We start from the raw sequence: 10,000 nt of genomic DNA, 5'->3' as shown, positions 1-10,000 counted from the left end.
ACTCAAATATGTAGGAGCTGTACTGCTCTGTTACACTGCTACTGAACAACTACAGTGCTACTGTCTGGCTGTTACTAGTCCCACAGTCTCGCCGCTCTCATGTCAAATACAAACAAGTACCGAACGTGTACTGCAGAACTGGTCACGCCTTGCTAGGAAGTGATATTTTAACGTCGTGTGTGTATCGCTTCCCAGCACCCCCAATAATTGATTTCAGCACCCCCAGGGGGTGCTAGCACCCCAGGTTGGGAAACGCTGTTCTAGCTCATCCTTTAGACGACCCCACACCCGTTCCTCGAACCCTGTTCCTAAACCTTCCTCTCCTTATCCTAAATTCCTCGTTTTGCCACATCCAGGCAAAGACACTTATGCCATCATATCTAAGTATGAAGATAATTACCAACTCCAGATTAGGTTCAAGATCAATCTCCTTTTTTAATTAATCAGCAATTTTTGGGACAATGATGCTGTAAGCTAGTTATCAAGAGAGAGAGCCTACTTTTACATGTATGATCTAGCCCTCAGATTGAAGTAGATAATAGCATGCGGATACCATTTCAAGCTTCCTCTTATGCCTCTTAACCGACATCCGCATATTGTCCATACAGAACACTGCATTACTAGGGCTAGCCAACCCTCGTTCAAAATCAAATGTCTGCAAAATGGACCTCCTCCAGAAAGACTCGACCAAATCATTTGGTGCTCGTTTCATGTAAAGGACTACATCCCCACCCATGTTCGATTTTTCCGCTGCAATCATTATGGGCACCGTAGTAAATAATGCCCTACTTTTTCCCCCATCTGTGCCAAAGGCCATGACACTGAAGATTACCTCAAACTTTGAAAGGAAGACACACCAATAGCTGCTTGCTGCCCTTATTGCAGAGAACCCACCATGTTTGGTATCCAAAGTGCCCTTTAAGACAACAAAGGATGGCTCTCCGACAAAAGATCCTCTCCTCTACCTATAAAAGCCTTTCGCTTAATCTTTAACCCTCCCTTCTCTCCAACATCAGTTCTCAACCACCTATTTCTTCATCCTCTATTTCGACTCATGAACCTATTCTTAAACCTCTACCTGCTCCTGCTAACCCTATTCCTAAACCTGAAACTGCTCCTGTTAAAACCCTGGATAGGTGTGGTGAGTTCTATACGACCCGAGGTTAAAAAAAAGAAAAAAAAAACGTTTTTTTGCCATAATTTTTCATCCGTAAATGGTTGTGAGGGATATCGACCTGCGAAACGTCAGTTCCGTGTGCACAGCAGTTGGGTGAGGATGCATTCCATCCCAGCTCTTTTCCTTGTGCTATTTCTGAGATACCCTCGGTTTGAGGTCGACCCATCAATACCTAATTGAGGTTAGTTGTTTAATATAATTTTTTTTTACAATTATCGAATGTGCAGTACTGTTTAGGCCTGTATAAAAATGAAATGTTGTAAATTGTTTGTGAATGTCTTTTATCCTATATGTTTTTGAAAATTAGCTTATAATTTCTCCTGTTTTTTTTTAAGTTTGTACCTTTATGATAACTTAATTATGATCATCATTCTATTTTTTTTTTCAATTGCAAAATAATCTATAAACTTCATTCTAGCTACCATAATATTTTTTCTGCAAATCCTTGAACAATTATATAAATTAATGACTCGCTAATATTGACATATCTTTCTCCATTTCAGGTAACAGATTTGACCTTCCCAGGTGGTGTGGTTAGCGGCCATTTTGTGAGCATATCCAACACAAGCTGGCATAGCACTATGTATTCCTCTGTTTTATAAATATTGTGATATTTCCATACATGAATACCATGCTCGGCAATGGATATAAGGATTCGTTCTGAAAATTTCATGATATAACTCAACGGAAAAAAAAAAAAAAATTGGGCATACATAGACAATCCGGGAAAACCCTCATAGAGTACCTGTTGAAATCCAGTGAGAAATAAGAAGGAAAATTAGTAAATTGAGTGATTATGGGGCTATCAAGGACAGTTAATTCCTCTTGGGTTCTCCAAGTTTATCAATTAGGAAAAAAATTATGCCTTGTTAAGATTATGTCTGTATTTTAGGAAATTGAATGAAGTCACTATGGGCGGTAAATTTGTATTGTATTACAGGGTGTGATTTCGAACAGAAAATATATGATTTCCTATAGTAAATAACGTGATTTAACCGAGTTTGACCTTCATTTCAACGGGAATCAAACAGATCAACCAATCCGACTAACTTTAAGTTGACGAATTGGTTGATGTTATAACGGATGAAATGAAGGTGAAAACCGGTTAAATCACGATATTTCCTACGGGAAAACATATATTTTCTGTTAAAATAGTTAAATATTATCATTGTTGACATATATGTTGTGTTAAAACATTTAAATATAAGCGCTTGTTCAACATTGTACTGAGAACGATAACATTAGCAACGTTACCAATGATTCGCAGTGCTGCCAACGATGACGAATGGTACACGGAGTTACCAACGCCACGATGACATTACTAGCGGTAAAAATGCTAAATATTTCCATACGCATCTTAAATAATTCTTCCATATAACTATTACACAATATATAAAAAGTACAAAAAGGGCACAGACCCTAACAAAGCCACCTAACCTGGCCTAGAAGTACCCCGGTCCCAAAACACATATAATGACTATTGATGCATAACTTACTTTTAAGAAGAAAACGACGAAACTTCTGGGTCACGGGAGGGTGAGATTGACAGATTAACTGGTAGACGACTTTTCCCCAAAAATGTACCTTTATAGGAAGTAACGGTATAACCACAACGACGTTTCTTCCTAGTTTTAGGTATGATGGATTCAGAATTACAATAAAACATGTGAATGTCTTTCCTATAAGGTAAAAGAGAACGGCACTTGGGGCACTGTAAACGTTGAGGAATTACGTTGTGTGATTTAAGGAAATAATCAACATTGACTGAAAAATCACCATTGAATTTAGCAACTGATTTTAGGTACAGAATACTGCAGCCGTTACAAGTTTCTATAACTTCCTCCATCGAAAAATACGACAAAATAAATCTCACTTGAAATGACGCACACCTTACTGGGTCAAAGGTTACAACCAAGGCTGGTAGTACGGTACGGTACGGAATGTTTTTCCGTACTCCGTACCTGGCTAAAATACCGTACCGTAATTTCATAACGTACTATCAATAATTTTTCCGTACTGTAGAGTACGGAAAAAATACCGTACCATAACTCCATACCTTTACCGTACTAAAATGGCTGCTGCTGCTAAGGATATTTGTTGTAATATTTAATACTGTACCTTTGTTTTTAATACAAGACCAAGACTATTCACTTTTAGATTCATAAAACATGTTTTGCCATGAAACTATACCGCATATTTAGAACATGAAATATAGTGTATGAAATATTATTTAAAATATGTCCCAGTATTGTGACTCTTTGGATAATAATAATATTATTGAAACCATCACTTTTTCTTTTAAGGATTTTATTTTGAAAATAAATATACAATAATCAAACCATTAATAGAACTTAAAACCATTGCCTGATGTTACCATGTAATAAAATAAACAAATTTTTTCTCAACATTCAAAAGTTACGATGTAATAAGATAAAATATTTTTTTTTTCCTCGACATTGATAAACTAAAGTTACGATGTAAGAAAATAGACTAAATATTTTTTTCTCACCATTCATAAACTAAAGTTAAGATGTAATAAAATAAACTAAATAGTTTTTCTCGACATTGATAAAATAAAACTTGTAGCCTAGGCTATAGGAAAATACTTTCTAATAGCACCTTCTTTTAACCAAACATAAAGAGTTCAAATTGATTATGTATTACATCTTAGAAACATAATGGCATCTATTATATCATCCTTCAAGCCTAGTCTTAGTTCATCCAAAATGTATCTCAACCCTGAGAATGTTCTCTCTACACTCACTTGAGTGACAGGAAGTGCAACGGCTACCTCAGCTATAGCCTTCAAATCTTGGTGTGGATGTTTACTCCACCACGTAAATATATCTTCCCTTTTTTCTATTCGAGTACAGTAATTGAAATGCCTAACTGTTTGTTTTATTTTGGTTAATCGCAAAGCATCATAATCCACTACTTTGCTCTCCCTTTTTCGGTTGTTATCAGCAGCAGACAATATTTGGTCAATTATATCTTTTGAGCTCTGTTCATTTCCACTTTGACTTTCACTCAAGTTCTTTTCTTCATTTTTTTTGGTAAAATCATCCTGAAAATTACTAGAGCTTTGCAATGACACAATTCTCTTCCACAATGCAGTGAGGTGCAGCATTGCAAGATCTTTTTGTGGTTCAACTAATAGGCACTGAAATCTTGGATCAAGATAAATGGCTGCCAGGAATGCTGCATTGTTGAGTAGAGAAAGCTCTCGATTCTGCATGGCAGTAATAAGGTCAGCTGAAAACTGTCTAGATGATTTTGACAGAAGCATTTTACATTTTAATCACTCACCAAGGAACATTCCAGCAGTCAGTTTTTGCATTTGTATGGTAATGGTCGTATTGTACACAGGTTTGAGACAATAAAAGGTATTCAATAGTTTGCCAGTCATCTTCAGGTATCAAAAGAGATTCATTGGCAAGATCTATTTGGCATAAAAAAAAGATTTGCTTGCCATGACACTCTGTAGCATCTCATAAGATGAGCCCCATCTTGTTTCATAATCCAATTTGGGCAGTGGTTTGTCATTTTTTCTAAATACTAACCTCATATTCTGTGTATTGGTTTTCTTCACTACTTTGCGCACTTTAGTTAGCAAAGATTTTACAGATTGATTTCCATTGATCATATCATGCACACATAGCTGTAACGTATGAGCAGCACTTCTAACGGAAATGACTCCATCAGCTGCTGTTGTGACAAGATTTAATGCCTCTTCCCAGTTTTCTAACTGTTCTGTGTCAGTGGAAGCATACTCTACATTTTCCCATATAAAATCATCTTCGCTACTATCCTCTGCTTGGTCAGGATCGTCAGTTATTGTAATTGTAACTGAATTCTGCTTCATAATTTCACCTGCTTTCACAACATTTGCTCCATTATCTGTGGTCAGTGTATATATATTTGTCTCATTAATTCCAAACTTCTGCAAACTTTCAAGAAGGACTTTACGTATTTCTGCACCTGTGGCTCTCCTTGTCATTTCCTTTACAGCCGCTGTAATTATCTTCAGTTCACCATCAATCACAGTTTGAATGTTAATTCCTATGAAATGTCGTCCTCGACGAGTGCACAAGTCAGTCTTGATGCTTACCATGCGAGAGCTGAGATGAGGTTTTTGTTCTGCTATCTTTTTTTCAGTAGCTTGCATAGTTAGTGATCGTGTTGCTTTTCTATTAAGTGAAATGCCTACATTAGACAATATAGGTTCCATCAACTTAGATGATGCAGACTTTTCAAAACTGACAGAGGTAGCCCATTAACTGTTACAGCTTCTACTGCAAGCTCTTGAATATACTCCTTGTTAGCATGAAAAGTTATGTTGTGAAGTCGAGGCTTTTTTTGCAAAGAATTGGAATCAGCATTACTAAAGAATTTTGTTATTTGCCCTCGTTTTTCTCCTTGAGATGAGCTCTGCTCTGCTTCCTCAACCTCCTTCTGATATTCCTTCTCGTGCTTTCGTTTCAGATGATCCATTAAGGGTTTACTATGCACATCAGAGCCAGATTTTGGTTGATAAAGATAATCACAGAGTATGCATTTTGCTGTAGTTTTCGTGATTTTGAAGAAATTACAGCCTATAAATTCACGCTTCCTCCCCATATTTGGAACGGAACAAGGTGGCAGGTGGCACTAGAGACAGTCAAAAGCGTAGCGAGGTACCTGAGGACAAAGGAAATTTTGCACTATGACACTAGCTTAACACAAGCACAGATCATAAATCTCCATTACAGTCCTGCAGACTCACACCTAACATCTGTATCTTTCATCAAACTGTATGTAATTATGTGCGTATGTGTAGGCTATGTATAATATGTATGCATAGACATACACAAAGTTATAGAGATTTCGTTGCATGGAAAAAATATGAAAATATTATAAATTAAAACTCACGACAATCAAATTATAGTATTTTATTTTACTGTTTAACCGCCTCCCCCCCCACTCTCTCTCTCTCTCTCTCTCTCTCTCTCTCTCTCTCTCTCTCTCTCTCTCTCTCTCTCATATATATATTATATATATAATATATATATATATATATATATATATATATATATATATATATATATATATATATATATATATATATATATATATATATATATATATATGTATATATATATTGCAGTCTACAGACGTTTCTCTCTCTCTTTATTATATATATATATATATATATATATATATATATATATATATATATATATATATATATATATATATATATATATATATATATATATATATATTGCAGTCTACAGACGTTTCTCTCTCTATCTTATATATACACACACACACACACACACACACATATATATATATATATATATATATATATATATATATATATATATATATATATATATATATATATATATATATATATATATATATATATTGCAGTCTACAGACATTTCTCTCTGTCTTTACATATATATATATATATATATATATATATATATATATATATATATATATATATATATATATATATGTGTGTGTGTGTGTGTGTGTATATATAAAGATAGAGAGAGAAACGTCTGTAGACTGCAATATATATATATATATATATATATATATATATATATATATATATATATATATATATATATATATATATATATATATATATATATATATAATAAAGAGAGAGAGAAACGTCTGTAGACTGCAATATATATATACATATATATATATATATATATATATATATATATATATATATATATATATATATATATATATTTATATATATATATATATATATATATATATATATATATATATATATATTTATATATATATATATACTTTATTTATATATATATATATATATATATATTATATATATATATATATATATATATATATATATATATATATATATATATACGTGTTTGTATATATATATATATATATATATATATATATATATATATATATATATATATATATATATATATATATATATATATATATATATATATACTGCAGATAACGGCAAATAAAGAAAGATACTTGTTCAACTTACAGACATTTCACAACGTCATATTATCTAAATCAATTACCTTCTGCAGTCGAGCAAATTTACTCTACTTTCAGATGTTCACAACCCTGCATATAAAACCTTATTATTTATCCTTTTTTCAACTATGATACCTAATTGTTCAGCCTAATAAGAGAAAAAAAACCGGAAAGTTCCAGGTAACGGTACTGAATATATCAAAATAGTATTAGCTGCTTCTTTATTTTTCCGCCACAAACTCTCAACTATACAACTTACAAATGCAACACCATAACTTTACAAATACAACACAACAACTTTATAATTTACAAATGCAACACCAAAACTTTAAAACTTACAAATGCAATACCACAACTTTACAAATTACAAATGCAAGACAGTGTAGAGCTCAACTCACTGTTTCACTCACTCTGAGACCGAGTCACTCAGATCATTATTGTCGGTCACTGGCTCACTGCACTCAAACGTATTGTACATGAATGACTCGCGTAACGCAACGTAAACAGCACTTGTAGTGGCAGACTGGCAGCAGACACACTCAATAGCTCGTAGTTAAGCATAGGGCTTTTCTGGGGGAAGACTCTTTCGAATCATAATATAAGATTATATTTGCTTCAAACTTTTGTTGGTATTACTTCAAGAATTAGACACAGACGTCACATGTAAATTAAGGAATTAACACATGCATAGTATATTACAAAATGAAATATAAAATACCTTAGTATTCTACAAGTGAATTTTTTTTTAGTCCAGTCAATTGCTGGTGTCCAAATATGCATTAACAGTAATTGCGTAGTGATAGATATCCAAGCGTAAGGTAAGGTACGGTACGGAATTTGCCCAATTTTTTCGTACCTGAACCATACCGTACCGTACCTTGGTAAAGTTACCGTACCGTAATTCCGTACCGTACTTATAGGCTAAATATCAACCGTACCGTACCGTACCGTACGCCAGCCTTGGTTACAACGCAAAAAGGATTGGAGGAATGGGCATGAACACACGACTCAAAGAGATAAAGGAAAGGGGGGGGGGGGGGTGTTAGGAAAATATCTGTAGGCAACCCCCTTGTGTAAACTTTTAATAGGCATCGGTTGGTGATTGGTTAAGGGAAAAACAAAGGAGACTAGCGGGTAAACATGAATGAACTAAATAGGGAAACTAGTCCAGAGAAAGAATTTATGTGAAACAGAGGAGTGAAAAGGAAATAGCAAAATATAAGAAATAAAAACACTATAGGAAGATAAAATGGAATGAATGATAAATAATATTGAATGGGAATATAAAGTGAGATGATTTTACCGTGAATGAACTGAATAGGGAAACTACTCCAGAGCAAGCATTTATGTGAAACCGGGGAGAGAAAAGGAAATAACTAAAGAAATAAACCCAATATAGGAAGATAAAATGGAATGTATGATAAATAATATTGAATGGTAATATAAAATAAGATGATAATACGATAATAAAAAAAGAGTAATTGGTGGGGGGGGGGGGGGAGCTTCAGCGCAGGGGGAGTGATATTTGCGCAGGCCGAAAACTGGTATGCACGAACTAACAAATGGGTGCTGATGTTAGCATGGAATGCTAACATATGATCTACATCAGACGTTGGCAGCACTGGTTACTGTATTTTTTCATTAAATAATCTTTGCAACGGCTCCTCCAAAGTTTACCCAGTTATACTGTTTTGTATTTTCCTCCGGTTATAATACATACAAGAAGGTAATGTATAGAGAAGAAAAGGCTTGTTTTACGTTTATGTATCGATTCCCCAGTATGTTTTCCCCACCCAAAACCCCGAGTTCCCACTGGGGTCCCCCATTATCGAAGGATATATATATATATATATATATATATATATATATATATATATATATATATATATATATATATATATATATATATATATATATATATATATATATATATATATATATATATATATATATATATATATATATATCTGAAACTATTAATTTGCGACGGAAACGAGTGTCATTTTCGAAGAGAGCGTAATTTTTTCCTAGGTTACATTGCCCTGTAATACACTACAATGAAACCCCAAGGGCAATGCATTTCTAGTGCCCTTGATTGAAAAAAGTACTCGAAAAAATACGTGATAGAACAGATTTTCCAACTATCAATTTAAAATCTGGATACTATCAATTACCCATTCAGGAGGAGTAAATGTAAAACAGTATTAATATCCAACGACCCCACTTATTTCAGCCTTTATTTTTCTCTAATTGATTGAAAATGCTCCTAGTCATTTTATGGAGTAATTATAGAAGTATTACCTCCTTTAATCAGCTACCATGTTCTCTTTTTATCTAGAAAATATCATGATTACAGGGAAAACGGCAGAAAAAAAAAAAAAAACAACATAATAACAATACCTGTCGTCTTGTAAGCATTGAGCCATAATCGTACCAAAATAATTAAAACAAAGTACAGATTTTACGGTAATCAGGTCGAATCTACAGTCTGGTAGAAGTTATTAAACATTTTTCCAACGGCCGTGTACCCTTAGGAAGTAGTTGATTTCCTTGGCATCGAGGGGAATTTAACCAATTGAAAGTTACCTTAACTAACGATGAGTTATTCACATATCGTAGATTTGATCGTCTGATTTTGGTGACAATAGATTTGAATAGTATAACAAGTGGTGGTGGGATCTTTCAATGAGATGATGAAGGTAGTGAGCAACCAACCTATTCTCGTTCTAGACCTTTAAAGGGGCCAGAAAAGAATTATAGTTTCTTCGATCGAGAGGCTTGTCATTT

Source organism: Palaemon carinicauda, chromosome 10 (assembly GCF_036898095.1).
Source record: "Palaemon carinicauda isolate YSFRI2023 chromosome 10, ASM3689809v2, whole genome shotgun sequence".
Classification (NCBI taxonomy): Eukaryota; Metazoa; Arthropoda; class Malacostraca; order Decapoda; family Palaemonidae; genus Palaemon; species Palaemon carinicauda.
Note: the sequence above shows the minus strand (reverse complement) of the source record.